Source organism: Triticum urartu, chromosome 3 (assembly GCF_003073215.2).
Source record: "Triticum urartu cultivar G1812 chromosome 3, Tu2.1, whole genome shotgun sequence".
NCBI classification, from domain to species: Eukaryota; Viridiplantae; Streptophyta; class Magnoliopsida; order Poales; family Poaceae; genus Triticum; species Triticum urartu.
Genome location: NC_053024.1, coordinates 704581278 through 704599365, shown reverse-complemented (window position 1 = coordinate 704599365; position 18088 = coordinate 704581278).

Sequence of the window (18088 nt, the reverse complement as noted above, 5' to 3'; positions counted from 1 at the left end):
ACAGAAAACTGTTTCTGCGACACCTATACCAATTAGTGAGGAAGTTAATGATAGTGATCATGAAACTTCAGAACAAGATACTACTGAACCTCATAGATCAACCAGAGTGAGATCCACGCCAGAGTGGTACGGTAATCCAGTTCTGGAAGTCATGCTACTAGATCATGATGAACCTACGAACTATGAAGAAGCGATGGTGAGCCCAGATTCCGCAAAGTGGCTTGAAGCCATGAAATCTGAGATGGGATCCATGTATGAGAACAAAGTATGGACTTTGGTTGACTTGCCCGATGATCGGCAAGCAATCGAGAATAAATGGATTTTCAAGAAGAAGACTGACGCTGACGGTAATATTACTGTCTACAAAGCTCGACTTGTCGCAAAAGGTTTTCGACAAGTTCAAGGGGTTGACTACGATGAGACCTTCTCACCCGTAGCGATGCTTAAGTCTGTCCGAATCATGTTAGCGATTGCCACATTTTATGATTATGAAATTTGGCAGATGGATATCAAAACTGCATTCCTGAATGGATTTCTGGAAGAAGAGTTGTATATGATGCAACCGGAAGGTTTTGTCGATCCAAAGGGAGCTAACAAAGTGTGCAAGCTCCAGCGATCCATTTATGGACTGGTGCAAGCCTCTCGGAGTTGGAATAAACGCTTTGATAGTGTGATCAAAGCATTTGGTTTTATACAGACTTTCAGAGAAGCCTGTATTTACAAGAACGTGAGTGGGAGCTCTGTAGCATTTCTGATATTATATGTGGATGACATATTACTGATTGGAAATGATATAGAATTTCTGGATAGCATAAAGGGATACTTGAATAAGAGTTTTTCAATGAAAGACCTCGGTGAAGCTGCTTACATATTAGGCATAAAGATCTATAGAGATAGATCAAGACGCTTAATTGGACTTTCACAAAGCACATACCTTGACAAGATTTTGAAGAAGTTCAAAATGGATCAAGCAAAGAAAGGGTTCTTGCCTGTGTTACAAGGTGTGAAGTTGAGTCAAACTCAATGCCCGACCACTGCAGAAGATAGAGAGAAAATGAAAGATGTTCCCGATGCTTCAGCCATAGGCTCTATCATGTATGCAATGCTGTGTACCAGACCTGATGTGTGCCTTGCTATAAGTTTAGCAGGGAGGTACCAAAGTAATCCAGGAGTGGATCACTGGACAGCGGTCAAGAACATCCTGAAATACCTGAAAAGGACTAAGGATATGTTTCTCGTATATGGAGGTGACAAAGAGCTCACCGTAAAAGGTTACGTTGATGCAAGCTTTGACACTGATCCGGACGATTCTAAATCGCAAACCGGATACGTGTTTACATTAAACGGTGGAGCTGTCAGTTGGTGCAGTTCTAAACAAAGCGTCGTAGCGGGATCTACATGTGAAGCGGAATACATAGCTACTTCGGAAGCAGCGAACGAAGGAGTCTGGATGAAGGAGTTCATATCCGATCTAGGTGTCATACCTAGTGCATCGGGTCCAATGAAAATCTTTTGTGACAATACTGGTGCAATTGCCTAGGCAAAGGAATCCAGATTTCACAAGAGGACCAAGCACATCAAGAGACGTTTCAATTCCATCTGGGATCTAGTCCAGGTGGGAGACATAGAGATTTGCAAGATACATACGGATCTGAATGTGGCAGACCCGTTGACTAAGCCTCTTCCACGAGCAAAACATGATCAGCACCAAGACTCGACCATTGACCCCTTAACGACCCTCGATCCTTGACCCCTTAACGACCCTCGACCCTCTACCCTAGTTCCCGACCCTCGACCCCTCGGCGATCCTCCTCGTTCCCGATAAAAATTAAGAAGAAGAAGAAGAAGAAGAAGAAAATAGAGGAGAAGAAGAAAGGAATAGCTAGAGGAGAAGATCGAAGAAAAAAAAGAAGAAAAAGAAGAGGAGAAGGAAGAAAGGAATAGTGGAGAAGAAGAGAAAATAGAATATATTCTATTTTCTCTTCTTCTCCACTATTCCTTTCTTCTTCTCCACTAAGCCTCTTCCACGAGCAAAACATGATCAGCACCAAGACTCCATGAGTGTTAGAATCATTAAAGTGTAATCTAGATTATTGACTCTAGTGCAAGTGGGAGACTGAAGGAAATATGCCCTAGAGGCAATAATAAAGTTATTATTTATTTCCTTATATCATGATAAATGTTTATTATTCATGCTAGAATTGTATTAACCCGAAACATAATACATGTGTGAATACATAGACAAACAGAGTGTCACTAGTATGCCTCTACTTAACTAGCTCGTTAATCAAAGATGGTTATGTTTCCTAATCATGAAAAAGAGTTGTTATTTGATTAACGAGGTCACATCATTAGTTGAATGATCTGATTGACATGACCCATTTCATTAGCTTAGCACCCGATCGTTTAGTATGTTGCTATTGCTTTCTTCATGACTTATACATGTTCCTATGACTATGAGATTATGCAACTCCCGTTTGCCGGAGGAACACTTTGTGTGCTACCAAACGTCACAACGTATATGGGTGATTATAAAGGAGCTCTACAGGTGTCTCCAATGGTAGATGTTGGGTTGGCGTATTTCGAGAATAGGATTTGTCACTCCGATTGTTGGAGAGGTATCTCTGGGCCCTCTCGGTAATGCACATCACATAAGCCTTGCAAGCATTGCAACTAATGAGTTAGTTGCGGGATGATGTATTACGGAACAAGTTAAGAGACTTGCCGGTAACGAGATTGAACTAGGTATTGGATACCGATGATCGAATCTCGAGCAAGTAACATACCGATGACAAAGGGAACAACGTATGTTGTTATGCGGTCTGACCGATAAAGATCTTCGCAGAATATGTAGGAGCCAATATGGGCATCCAGGTCCCGCTATTGGTTATTGACCGGAGATGTGTCTCAGTCATGTCTACATTGGTCTCGAACCGTAGGGTCCGCACGCTTAACGTTACGATGACAGTTATTATGAGTTTATGCATTTTGATGTACCGAAGTTAGTTCGGAGTCCCGGATGTGATCATGGACATGACGAGGAGTCTCGAAATGGTCGAGACATAAAGATTGATATATTGGAAGCCTATGTTTGGATATCGGAAGTGTTCCGGGTGAAATCGGGATTTTACCGGAATACCGGGAGGTTACCGGAACCCCCCGGGAACTATATGGGCCTTAGTGGGCTTTAGTGGAAAGGAGAAAGGGGCAGTCCAAGGTGGCCGCGCGCCTCCCCCCTCCCCTAGTCCTATTAGGACTAGGAGAGGTGGCCGGTGATGAAGCTACGTACCTAGGGTAGGGGTACGGACCTGTCCAAAATGCCCTACCCAAGGACGTCCCTAGAAGAGGTTACCTTTCAATCGACTTGAAAGTATCCCACTCAACGGTGTCAAGACACTCGACCAAGAAGCTATCACTCGACTGCCAGAAGACCTAAAGTCACTCCGCAGGCAAATGGTCGGCTATTTGGCAGTCTTTATAGTCATTATAGCACTTTATTAGGGGCGTTACCAGTAATACCCACCTTAAATGTACCTTAAACCCTGTATTACTGAGGGCAGGAGGGGGCCGACGAACTCTATATAAGCCACCCCCCTCCCCAGTATGAAGGGTTCGCACCCCTGTTATCTACACGCTCATAATCCAATCGACCGCCTCCGGGCACCGAGACGTAGGGCTGTTACTTCCTCTGAGAAGGGCCTGAACTCGTAAACCTTGCGTGTAACAACTTCCCAATAGCTAAGATCTAGCCTCTCCATACACCCCCCCCCCCTACATTACTGTCAGGCTTAGAACCACGACAGTTGGCGCCCACCATGGGGCATTAGTCTTAGCGCCTAATTGGAGAAGTTGCGATTTTTCCGATCCATTTGATCATGTTTTCCTGCGGAGCTTTGGCAGAGGGCCGCGAGATCCGTCTCAGCGCGCTCACCTTCATCGCCGACGACTCCGCCTGGCTCCAGGAGGCGCCGCTCGACATTGACGCGCTCCCCGTCCGCGGTTCGACGCACTTCCGCGCGTGCGTTCGTGGCGTCCTCCTGCGGCAACCGTCGACCCCATATAGGTCGGCTCCCGTGTCATCTCCCCGCCCCGTCTCCCACCAGCGCAAGCGCTCAGGTCGGTCGAGGCTCCAGCGGTGGGTGAGGCACGCCGTGGCCCGCCAATCGGCGGCCCCGCAAGTCACGGCAATCGAGCCCGACGAATCCCTCTACGACCTGTTCGATCTGTCGACTGGTTCCGCGGAGACGACATCCGAGTGCGACAGTAGCGACCCAGCGGCTGAGGTCCTGGCGGTGGAGGGGGCACACAGTCCTCCCGGATTCCGTCGCGCTGATGGTGATGCAGATAGAGGCGATCCGTCGCATTCTCACGACGAATACCTCCCCGAACCTCTTACGTCATTGCAGCGAGAGGAGCTTCGTCGCCGGAACATGGACGCGCTCCAAACTCCTATTGTTGGAGAAACCCCCGAGGCCCGGGCCTTGGAGGACGCGCGCTTGGCTAATCTGGCCCAGCGCACTCGACTGGAAAATCTACAGCGAGCACTCGACGAGCGAGCGCGTCAGCGGGCTCCTCAGTCCAGTCGACGACAGCAAGCTCCTGAATCCAGTCGACGTCAGCTCTTCCCGCCGCCGCAGGTATACCGAACTCCAGTTCAGAATTTGGCTGCCGCGGCCCGCATAGCAGAGTCAATCCAGCCCTCCCAGTCGGAGGCTGGCAGAGGATTGTTGCAGATCAGAGCATTGCTCTGAGCGGCGGGAAATCAGAATTCCGCCGTCTCTCAGTCGCGGGACAAGATCCACAGTCGATCCGTTGCAACAGAAACAGTCCAGTCGGCTCACAGCCCGAGATCGCCCCCGAGGCGTGAGGGACGTGGGGACCGGCACGATCAGTACCGGAGGAATGAGCAGTATGATCACCGAACCGACCGTGATGATAGACGTTGAGTGCCATCCCCTCCCCCGAGGAGTGGGTCATATGCACCCCGACATCGAGATGACAGGCGCCCCCATAATGTTGGGCAGAGGATCCCAGTCGACCCCAGAGACCTAGGCTTTGACGCGAGATCCATGCTCGTTCAAGGTTTGGTGGACAGGAACATGGCTCATAGAGGAGGCCACAACGGAGATGCGCCCACCAGCAGCAGAGTACATGCATCAGGGCCTGAGTGTTTCAGTCGAGCCATCAGGGCCACAGTGATTCCTCCCAACTTCAGGCTGGCGGCTGGAGTCAGCAAGTTCACCGGTGAATCCAAGCCCGACACATGGCTCGAAGATTACCGAGTGGCTGTGCAGATTGGCGGCGGCAATGATGAGGTGGCCATGAAGCATTTACCTCTCATGTTGGAGGGCTCAGCCAGGGCGTGGCTGAATCAGTTGGCACCCAGCAGCATTTACACTTGGGAGGACCTCGCCCGAGTGTTTATCACAACCTTCGAAGGAACGTGCAAGCGCCCTGTAGGCCTTACAGAGTTGCGGTCTTGCGTGCAGAAGCCGAATGAAACACTGAGAGAATACATCCAGAGGTGGATCACACTGCACCACTCAAGCAGTTTGCGCTTTCAAGGAGGCGTCAAATACAGAGAGTTGAATCTAAAGTTTGGTCGAACTGGGGAGATGTCCCTGAATCGGATGATGGAGATTGCAACCAAGTACGCTAATGGTGAAGACGAGGACTGACTCCGAAGTGGCAAACTCAAATCAGTCGCCCAAGAAACCGGAGGAAATTATAGTCGGAAACAGAAGCGGAAGGCCGAGCCAGCCGCTCCTGGGGAGGCCCTGGCCGTAGCCCAGGGAAACTTCAAGGGAAAACCCAAGGGCACCTGGAAGCCCAAGAAAGTCAAAGATCAAGATGGGAATGATGTTCTGGACCTGCCATGTCACATCCACACCAAAAAAGATGAAGAGGGTAATTTTATTTATCCAAAGCATACCACTCGATAGTGCCGGCTCCTCATCCAGCAGTTCCAGGGCAAGCAGCCCAAAGACAAGGAAAAAGAGCCACTGATGATTGAGGACAAGGAAGACAGTGATGGTGGGTACCCTCAAGTCAATTCCATTCTAATGATTTTTGCTGACGTTGAAAGCAAGAGTCGATTGAAAGTCATCAACCGTGAAGTGAACATGGTTGCCCCGGCAACACCCAATTACCTGAAGTGGTCACAGACTGCCATCACATTCGACCAGTCTGATCACCCGACGCACATTGCCACCCCTGGGAGGCAAGCTTTGGTGGTCGACCCAGTTGTCGAAGGCACTCGACTGACCAAGGTATTGACGGACGGCGGCAGTGGCCTGAACATACTGTATGCTGAGACTTTGAAAGGAATGGGCATTCCGATGTCCATACTCAGTACCAGCAACATGAGCTTCCATGGAGTCATTCCTGGGAAGAAAGCCGAGTCGCTCGGCCAGATTGCTCTTGATGTGGTTTTCGGTGATTCAAAGAATTACCGCAAGGAAAGGTTGACAATCGAGGTTGTGGATTTCCAGAGTGCTTATCATGCCATTCTGGGCAGGCCAGCTTATGCACGCTTCATGGCTCGACCATGTTACGTGTATCTTAAATTAAAGATGCCTGGCCCCAAAGGTGTGATCACTGTTACAGGCAACCGGAAGAAAGCAGAAGAATGCTTTCAGAAAGGCTCAGATCGCTGACGCTCAGATGGCAGTGGTCGAGCTGAAATAGTATCAAAAGACCGCTGATCCGAGTGAATTGCTGCGAGCCAAGAAGCCTGCTTCAGAATCGGCTTTCCAGTCGGCCGGTGAAACAAAAACAGTCCACATTCACCCGACCGACCCCGACGCTGCTCCGACTCACATCTCAATGACGCTCGACTCCAAATAGGAAGAAGCGCTCATCCAGCTCCTCCGTGAGAACTGGGATATCTTCGCATGGAAGCCCTCTGACATGCCTGGAGTTCCCAGGGGGCTGGCTGAGCACCGCCTACGAGTCGACCCAAAATTCAAGCCTGTGAAGGAACATCTTCGACGGTCCGCCGTCCAGAAGAAGTAAGCCATTGGCGAGGAATTGGCTCGGCTCTTAGCAGCAGAGTTCATCCGAGAGATTTACCACTCCGAGTGGCTCGCCAATGTCGTGATGGTCCCCAAAAAGGAAAAATCGCTCCGCATGTGCATTGACTTCAAGCATGTCAATCGGGCCTGCCCGAAAGATCATTTTCCTCTCCCTCGCATCGACCAAATAGTCGACTCGACTGCGGGGTGCGAGAGACTGTCTTTTCTGGATGCCTATTCCGGGTACCATCAGATCCGTCTGTATGGGCCTGACGAAATAAAAACAGCTTTCATCACTCCGTTCGGATGCTTCTGTTACGTCACCATGCCGTTCGGCCTCAAGAACGCCGGAGCCACGTTCATGAGAATGATCCAGAAGTGTTTACTCACTCAAATCAGTCGGAATGTGGAGGCATACATGGATGATATTGTGGTCAAGTCCCGGAAAGGTTCCGACCTGCGGGCTGACCTTGCTGAAACCTTTGCCAACCTGAGGAGGTATGATATCAAGCTCAATCCATCAAAATGCACATTCGGAGTTCCAGGTGGAAAGTTACTCGGTTTTCTCGTTTCCGAACGAGGAATGGACGCCAATCCTGAGAAAATTGGCACCATACTCCGGATGAAGCGTCCTGTACGCGTGCATGATGTCCAAAAGCTTACAGGCTGCTTGGCTGCTTTAAGTCGATTCATTTCTCGTCTTGGTGAAAAGGCATTGCCTCTTTACCGACTGATGAAGAAGTCTGACAAATTTGAGTGGACTCCAGAAGCTGATGCAGCATTTGCAGAGCTCAAAGCTCTGCTCTCCACCCAGCCGGTGCTTGCTGCCCCAATCAGCAAGGAGCCCTTGCTGCTTTACATTGCAGCCACAGGACAAGTCGTCAGCACAGTACTTACGGTCGAGCGGGAAGAAGAAGGAAAGGCCTTCAGAGTTCAGCGCCCAGTCTATTACCTGTCGGAAGTTTTGACCCCTTCAAAACAAAGATACCCTCACTACCAGAAGCTTGTATATGGGATTTACATGACCACGAAGAAGGTTGCGCATTACTTCTCTGACCACTCCATTACAGTCGTCAGCGACGCCCCGTTGTCAGAGATTCTGCATAACAGAGACGCAACTGGTCGAGTGGCCAAGTGGGCGATTGAACTCCTTCCCTTAGATATCAAGTTCGAGGCAAAGAAGGCCATCAAGTCCCAAGCAATCGCAAATTTCCTCGCCGAGTGGATTGAACAGCAACTTCCGACTCAAGTTCACTCGGAGCACTGGACCATGTTCTTCGATGGATCCAAGATGCTTAGTGGTTCCGGTGCTGGGGTAGTCCTAGTCTCCCCCCGAGTCGACTATGCATCGGTCGCCCATCCCCAGTCGAATGGACAGGCTGAAAGAGCAAACGGTCTGATCCTCAAAGGACTAAAGCCTCGACTGATGCGTGATCTCAAGCACGCGGCCGGTGCCTGGGTCGACGAGCTTCCGTCAGTTTTGTGGGGATTAAGGACCACCCCTAACCGGTCGACTGGAAGAACTCCGTTTTTTCTGGTTTATGGAGCCGAAGCAGTTCTGTCGAGCGATCTTCTTCACAACGTGCCTCGAGTCGAGCTTTACACCGAAGACGAAGCAGAACAGGCTCGGCAAGACGCAGTCGACCTCCTGGAAGAAGAAAGAGATATGGCCATGATCAGATCGAGCATTTATCAACAAGACTTGCGTCGATTCCATGCCCGGAATGTGAAGAGTCGAGCCTTCCAGGAGGGAGATTTGGTCCTCCGAGTGGATCAACAGAAGCCTCACAAGCTTGCTCCCACTTGGGAAGGCCCCTTCATCGTCACCAGAGTCCTCCACAATGGAGCATATCGCCTTTACAATGTTGATCGCCAGATCGACAAACCACGAGCTTGGAACGCGGAGCTTCTCCACCCCTTTTACACTTGAGTCCGCCCTCAAACCAGATGTAATAAGAAAAACTCCCGAAGTTCATTTTTATCAGAAATAAGAGTGTTCCAAATAATTGCTGTCACTTTTTTTGTATCCGAAATCCCCCAGTGGGTGACTTAGCTGCGAATCCGCCTCGCCTAAGTTTGAAAATCCTACCGAGTGGAGACCACACCTCCCACTCAGGGGCTTAGCTGCAGTTCAGCACTCGCCTAAGTTCTCCACGAAGAGACTTAGCTGTAGTCAGATACTCGCCTAAGTTTGAAAAATCCTACCGAGTGGAGAGCAAACCTCCCACTCGGGGGCTTAGCTGCAGTTCAGCACTCGCCTAAGTTCTCCACGAAGAGACTTAGCTGCAGTCAGTACTCGCCTAAGTTTGAAAAATCCTACCGAGTGGAGAGCAAACCTCCCACTCGGGGGCTTAGCTGCAGTTCAGCACGCGCCTAAGTTCACCACGAAGAGACTTAGCTGCAGTCAGACACTCGCCTAAGTTTGAAAAATCCTACCGAGTGGAGAGCAAACCTCCCACTCGGGGGCTTAGCTGCAGTTCAGCACTCGCCTAAGTTCTCCACGAAGAGACTTAGCTGCAGTCAGACACTCGCCTAAGTTTAAAAAATCCTACCGAGTGGAGAGCAAACCTCCCACTCGGGGGCTTAGCTGCAGTTCAGCACTCGCCTAAGTTTGAAAATTCCTACCGAGTGGAAAGTAAACCTCCCACTCGGAGGTTTAGGTACAGCTCAGTGCTCGCTTAAGTATGAAACACACCTTCCCCTGGAAGAGCTTCGCCACAAATACAATGTGCGCTTCGTCCCACTCTGCTGTGACAGGGCGTGGGTCGACCGCCACCTTCCCCTGGAAGAGCTTCGCCACAAATACAATGTGCGCTTCGTCCCACTCTGCTGTGACAGGGCGTGGGTCGACCGCCACCTTCCCCCGGAGAGCTCCGCCACAAATACAATGTGCGCTTCACCCTACTCTACAGCAGCAGGGGGTGGGTCGGTCGTTACCTTTTCCTTCGAATGGAGATCAAATTCCACACGACGAATCATCCACGAAGACGTTCAACAAAAATCAAGCTCAGATCAAAGTATTCGAGCCCTCGGCTCGGCAGAGTTTAACTATTACACTTCCACTCGGCATTCCGAGGCAAATTAAAGGCAGAGTTTAACGGATCACAAAATACACTCGGCATCCCGAGGTAAATTCAAGGTGAAACATAGAAGTTTTTTCACTCCTCAGGAGGAGGAGGACTGGAAGGGGCGACGAACTTGTCCAGATCAATCCCGTATGCAATACGGGTGACAGCAGCAATGAAGGTCTCCATGAAGTCCTGGAATTGGTGCTTTCTCGTGTTGGCGACTTGGATGGCGACCAGCTTCTCCTCCCGTGCCTCCTTGCAATGGACGCGGACCAGGGACAGAGCCACATCAGCGCCGCACCGAGCTGAAGACTTCTTCCACTCCTGCACTCGGTTCGGGATTCCGCTGAGTCGAGTCATCAGAGACTCGAGATCATTCTGGAGCGTAGACCCTGGCCAAAGTAACGGGTCGATCCGCGACATGGCAGTCTTCAGTCGAGCCAAGTAATCCACGGCGCCATCAATGCGAGATTCCAGTCGGAGCAGATTCATGGCAGCTTCATCTTTCACTGGAGAGTTGATTGGATCCAGACCTGGTTCAATCCGCCCAGTCTCCTCTTCAAAATTCTGGCAAAGGTCTGCATACGCGGTCCAAGGATGAGTCAATTTTCATAAGATTGAGTCAACACAAAAAAAAGTCAGAACCGAATGGGCACCCTCGAGCTTGATGTACAGCTTCTTGGCAAGGCTCCTCAAGTAGCTCTCCAGGTCGTCCCTCCTACGAGCAATGCCTTCCATCTTCTCGCCCAAGAGGAGGTTCTCCTTCTTCCATTTCGCAGTCAGCATGTTGGCTTCAGTCAGAGCGGTCTGCAACCTGGTGTTCTCCTTTTCCAATTGGTCGACCGAAGCCAACTTCTGTGCGGCCAGAGCAGTCTTGTCATCAGCCTCCTTACGGGCAGCAGCCAGGTCCTGGTCCTTCTTTGCCAAAGCTTTCTCCAATTCGCCTGCAAAGAAATGGTGATCGAATCGGAAACAGCAGAAGAATGCTCAAGCCCAAAAGCAAAATCAGTCGACAAAGTCGCGTTACCTCCGGCGCCCTCCCTGACCTTCTGCAGCTCTGTCCTGGCCAGCTCTAGGTCAAGGGCCAATTGAATCTTCTGCTTCTCCAATTCAGTATAGCGAGCTGCAAGTTCGCAGGATTTCTGTAAAAAGAAAAAATCAGTCGATAGACGTCCAAGATAAGTCGCTTCCGAGTGACTAAGAGACAACAGTGACGTTTCTAAGACTACAGTCGAACCAAAAAACATTCGACAGTAGTCTCGGGGACTACACCCAGTGGGTGCACTCAGCGTGCCCCCACTAGTTTTAAAAAAAACGACTGCCCGCAGTCGAAAGGATACGGTCCCACTCGACCTGGCCCGACCAAACCGAGTGAAGAAATACAGATACAGCAACAATGTAAAGACTACAGTCGACTGCCAGCAGTCCACCGCAGTCTCGGGGACTACACCCAGTGGGTGCACTTAGCGTGCCCCCACTCGCACACCCAGTGGGTGTACAGATACAAAAGATCAAACAGATCAAGTGACGAGTCGACTGACCTGGACGTTGCTCTGAAGAGCCGAACTCGCGTCATAGGCCGCTTGGCTGGCCTCCCGAGCCTTCTTCACTTGCTCCATCATAACCCCTGCCTGGCGTATGGCCTCCTTCGCAGCAGCCGCTTGGTCCTCAGGGACGGGGTACGCAGCAAAAAGCGAAGATGGGTCCGCAGTCGACGCCGAAGGCTGCGCACTCGACAGGGGGTTGGCCAAAGTCACAGAGGCCCGAGTGGGCTCGCCATCGTCCCGAGCCGCGGCCTCAGGCGCCGGAGTGGACTGTGGGGTCTTGATAGCCGGCGTCTTCTTCGTCCTCTTCACCCTCAACGGCTTGTTGTCATCATCGTCCGGGAGATCAATAACATGAGGAGGAGCTGCAAGAGAAACATTCAATCGACCAAAACTGCAATAGCCAGTCGACTCAAAGCAAAACGTCAATGATCATACCGGGGTTGGAGGTAACAGCGTCCTCCATCTCTTGGTCGTCGTTCCTGGCGGAAACTTCAGAAGTGGCACCGCTGCAAATCTCAAAAGACAGTTAGTTGGCTCAGTGAATCGACCAAGGGTCCATCCACGGTCAACGAAGGAAAGCAAAGTTTTTATCATTTACCCGGAGATAGTAGGAACAGCTATCTTCATCTTAGGCAGAACTTTGGGCGGCTTGGAGGGCGTTGCTCGTGGGTGCTTGGGAGCCTTCTCAGTCGGCGGAGGAGGGGAACTCCGCGGACGCTTCGACGGCTGCCCAACAGGGGCAGTAGTCTTACCACGTCCCCGCGCTGGATCATGCGTGAGCTTGGATCGCCCCTCCGGGCGGGGGGGTTCAGCTTCCTCCTCCTCCTCCTCGCTGGAGAAGACGTCATCGTCCCCCTCGCCCTCGCCATCAGACTCCCACTCGCCTTGGTCATCCCCGCTCTCGCCTCCGCTCACCTCACCCTCCTCAGTCGACCCCTGTGCTCCATTGGGCGTCGAGTACATCTCGGTGGTCGCCTGGGAAACAACAGACAAGACAAAAGTCAATCGACCAACTCGAAGAAGACCAACGCAGAAAAACAAGATCTCAGTCGGAACCATAAAGACATACCTGATCTACTTCATAAGTATTGTCGAGTGGAATGACCCTCCTTGCTCCTCGGGGGTTGTCTTTGTTCCCCGTGATGCTCGACAGCCACCCCTCCAGCATCTCGTCGGTGACCTCCTCCGGGTGGATCCGAGTGGTGTCGTCGAGGCCCGAATACAGCCACATTGGATGGTCTCGGGCCTGGAGCGGTTGGATGCGCCTCTAAAGAAAGACCTCTAACAGGTCCATCCCAGTTACACCCTCACGGACGAGCTCAACCACTTGACCGGCCAACACTTTGACTTGGGCCTTTTCCTCTGGCGCGATCTTCAGAGATACAGGCTTCGCGGCTCGGTCGAGAGAAAAGGGCGGGAGTCCAGTCGACTGACCTGGGGTCACCTGGTCCTTGCAGTAGAACCAAGTTGCCTGCCAACCACGGACTGACTCCGGGAAAGTAATAGACGAAAAGCAGCTCTTCCCCCTCGTCTGGATCGCCAAACCCCCGCACAATTGGATCACCTTCGTCCTCTCATCACTCGACTTGGCCTTCTTGACCGATTGGGAGCGACAAGTAAAAATGTGCTTGAAAAGCCCCCAATGTGGGCGGCAACCCAAGAAGGCCTCACACATGGAAATGAATGCAGCAAGATAGACAATGGAGTTGGGGGTAAAGTGATGGAGCTGTGCTCCAAAGAAGTTCAAGAAGCTCCGGAAGAATGGATGGGGAGGCAGAGAAAACCCTCGGTCGACGTGGGTGGCTAGGAGCACGCACTCACCGTCGCGAGGTTGAGGTTCGATCTCTTCCCCAGGAAGACGCGCCGCTTCATGGGGAATGGCTCCCCCCTCGACCATGTCGTCGAGATCCTCCTGCCGGAGCACCGATGGCATCCAGTCGCCCTGGATCCAACCTTTGGGCAGGGCGGTCCTGGAGGAAGATCCGCCCCGCGCAGACTTCTTCCCTTTCCCCGCCGCTGCCGCCTTCTTCGCGCGTTCCAGAGCCGTCGTCTTGCCCTTCACCATTGTCGCCGGCGAGATTTCACACGGGCTTGCGGTGCTGGGGTGAGAGCGGAGGTAGCGGAGAGACTGGCGAAGAGCGAGAGGGAGAAGAAAGGGGAACGGAGCGCGCGGCTTGGAAACCCCGAGCCAGCAACTTATAAGGGGCCGCTCCCGGGTGGCTGACTGGTAGGCCCAGGCTATCCAGTCAAATCCCGCAGCAGACGCGCGCAGTACGTGGCGAAAAAGGCGACGCGGAGATCGAGGAGCTTCCGCTTTATCGCTTCCGATTACTGCGGCCGCTCCCGTCCCGCGCGCTTCCCGAAATTCGAATCCCGCGATATCCGCGGGCCGCAAAACAACTTGTCAAAACAGGAGACCCCGTTCGCGCCAGCGCTCGGCATGTCACAAGTAAAGAAATTCACTCGACGAAAGACCTGGAATGGATCAAGGCGACTGAAAAAGTTGACAGCATCATCCGTGACGATTGATCCAACAAAGCTCCCATGTGGCCTGAAAGGCCAGTCGGAAAGGTTCCCCAACTCTTTCCCCACTCAAACCTCGATCCATTCGGGGGCTAATGATGAAGCTACGTACCTAGGGTAGGGGTACGGACCTGTCCAAAATGCCCTACCCAAGGACGTCCCTAGAAGAGGTTACCTTTCAATCGACTTGAAAGTATCCCACTGGACGGTGTCAAGACACTCGACCAAGAAGCTATCACTCGACTGCCAGAAGACCTAAAGTCACTCCGCAGGCAAACGGTCGGCTATTTGGCAGTCTTTATAGTCATTATAGCACTTTATTAGGGGCGTTACCAGTAACGCCCACCTTAAATGTACCTTAAACCCTGCATTACTGAGGGCAGGAGGGGGCCGGCGAACTCTATATAAGCCACCCCCCTCCTCAGTATGAAGGGTTCGCACCCCTGTTATCTACACGCTCATAATCCAATCGACCTCCTCCGGGCACCAAGATGTAGGGCTGTTACTTCCTCTGAGAAGGGCCTGAACTCGTAAACCTTGCGTGTAACAACTTCCCAATAGCTAAGATCTAGCCTCTCCATACACACCCCCCTACATTACTGTCAGGCTTAGAACCACGACAGCCGGCCCCCCTCTCTCTCTTCCCCCCCCCCTCAAGGAATCCTATTCCAACTAGGATTGGGGAGGGAATCCTACTCCCAGAGGGAGTAGGACTCTCCTGGCTCGCCCTCCTTGGCCGGCCAGCCCCTCCCCCTTGGCTCCTTTATATACTGAGGCAAGGGGCACCTCTAGACACACAAGTTGATCCTTGAGATCGTTCCTTAGCCGTGTGCGGTGCCCCCTGCCACCATATTCCACCTCGATCATATCGTTGTAGTGCTTAGGCGAAGCCCTGCGTCGCTAGAACATCAAGATCGTCACCACGCCGTCGTGCTGACGGAACTCTTCCCCGACGCTTTGCTGGATCGGAGCCCGGGGATCGTCATCGAGCTGAACGTGTGCTAAGAACTCGGAGGTGCTAGAGTAACGGTGCTTGGATCGGTCGGATCGGGAAGACGTACGACTACTTCCTCTACGTTGCGTCAACGCTTCCGCAGTCGGTCTGCGTGGGTACGTAGACAACACTCTCCCCTCTCATTGCTATGCATCACCATGATCTTGCGTGTACGTAGGAATTTTTTTGAAAATACTACGTTCCCCAACACTTCTCCTCTTCTTTTTCTTCTTTTTTCTTCTTCTTATTTATTTGTCCTCTTCTTTTCCTCTCCTCTTCTTCTTTCTTTCCTCTTCTTATTTTCTTCTTTCCTATCCTTCTTTTTCTAAAATTGTAACTTTTGCATATATAAAACTTTTCTAAAATTATAAATTTCTATATAAAACTTTCCTATCGGGAGGGGGAGAAGATCGAAGAAAAAAAATAAGAAAAAAAAGAGGAGAAGAAGAAAAAATAGAATTTTTTTTCTATTTTTTCTTCTTCTCCTCTATTCCTTTCTTCTTCTCCTCTTCCTTTTCTTCCTCTCCTTGTCTTCTCCTTCTTCTTCTCCTTCTTTCTCTACTTATTTTCCTTTTCCTTATTTTACTTTTTCCTCTCCACTAACATAAAATGCACTAACCTAAAATGCAACAAACATAAAATGCACTAAAGAGGCTCAACTATCCTAAAATCAGTGATAAAATGCACTAACCTAAAATCGATATCTACTAACAACTTAAAAAAAATAATACATATATGAAAAAATGCATATATGAAAAAAAACATCATCATATCATCAACAGAAAAAAAAACTTCATCATATCATCAACAGAAAAAAACATCATCATATCATCAACATCATCATATCATCAACCTAAAGGGCGCCGGCGCGGGGCGACGACGGGGCGGGGCGGCGACGGGCTCGGGGCAGCGACGGGGCGGGGCGACGGCGGCGGGCTCGGGACGGCGATGGGGCGGGGCGACGGCGGCGGGCGCGGGGCGACGACGGGCTCGGGGCGACTGCGGGGCGAGGCGACGGCGGCGGGCGTGGGGCGACGACGGGCTCGTGGCGGCGACGACGACGACGAACGGCCTGGGGGCGTCGGGGCGAATGGGAGCGGTTGGCCAAAATTTCACAAGTGTTGGCTTATATAGCCAGAGCAATGGTCCCGGTTCGTGCTACGACCCGGGACTAATGCTCCCTTTAGTCCCGGTTGGTGCGACGAACCGAGACCAAAGGCCAATTTTCGGCAGCCGAAAGGGCGGGAAGCGAAGGCCATTGGTCCCGGCTGGTGGCACCAACCGGGACTAAAGGGGGGCAATGGTCACGGTTGGTGCCACGAACCGTGACCAATGCCCCCTTTAGTCCCGGTTGGTGCCACCAACCGGGACCAATGGCCTTGTGCTGCATCGCTAGCTGAAGGGCGCCGGCAGTTGTTTATAAGCGCTGCTGTGCCTCCCCATTCAAGCTCCTCTCTAATGCAGGCTTTCGGGCCTAAACTTGCTACTGCATATGGGCCTATTGGGCCTCTGCGGGCCTGAATCCTGGCCCATGTAGGGTTTCTAGTCGTATTCAGGCCGTGGAGGCCCAGTAGGTGGCATTTTTTTGGTTTTTTCTTTTTTATTTCTACATTTTTTTGGTTTTTTATTTTTTTTATTTCTACTTAAAACTAAATACTTACAGTTTTTTAGTGATTTCTTTTTGCTTTTAGGTCACAAAAATTATAAACTTTCTGTTAGTGCCATTAGTTTTATATTTTGAATAGTTTAAATTTGAATTTTTAAAAATTTGTGTGAATCACTAGTTTATGAATAACTTTACTATAAAAACAGAATTTTTTTTCTATTTATTTTTTATTTATACTTACAACTAAATACTTATAGTTTTTTAGTGATTTTTTTTGATTTTAGGTCACAAAAATTATAAACTTTCTGTTAGTGCCATTAGTTTTAAAATTTTGAATAGTTTAAATTTGTATTTTTTAAAATTTGTGTGAATCACTAGTTTATGAATAACTTTACTATAAAAATAGATTTTTTTTCTATTTAGTTTTTATTTATACTTACAACTAAATACTTTTAGTTTTTTAGTGATTTCTTTTTGATTTTAGGTCACAAAAATTATAAACTTTCTGTTAGTGCCATTAGTTTTAAAATTTTGAATAGTTTAAATTTGTATTTTTTAAAATTTGTGTGAATCACTAGTTTATGAATAACTTTACTATAAAAATAGATTTTTTTTCTATTTAGTTTTTATTTATACTTACAACTAAATACTTTTAGTTTTTTAGTGATTTCTTTTTGATTTTAGGTCACAAAAATTATAAACTTTCTGTTAGTGCCATTAGTTTTAAAATTTTGAATAGTTTAAATTTGTATTTTTTAAAATTTGTGTGAATCACTAGTTTATGAATAAATTTACTATAAAAATAGAATTTTTTTTGTTTTTTGCTATTTATTTTTTATTTATACTTACAATTAAATACTTATAGTTTGATTTTAGGTCACAAAAATTATATTCTTTTTGCAATTGAAGAATATTATAGTTTTATTTTAGTTGATCATAACATAATATTTTAATTGATTGTTTTTATTTTCATAAAAGTTTTGTAGTTCATTCTATTTGCTATTAATTCATTCTTTGAGCTAAATGACTCTGAAATTGGAGAGCATTTAAAAATGAACTCTGAAAAGGTTGAAAATTGGCATGGTATCATAATTTCATCCACATAGCATGTTCCAAAAAGTAGAGAGGGTTACGAGAAAAACTTGATGCACTTCATGTACAAAATGGACAATCACTTTCGAAGTATCAATGTTTCGGACAATAACTGCGCCACATCATTGGCTAGGACGAATGGTTCGTCTGTGTACCCAAGATTGTTTAGATCCACTGTTGTCATACCGTACTGTGGGTCTACCTGTACCCCGCCTCCTGACATATTGATCCATTTGCCTCAACAC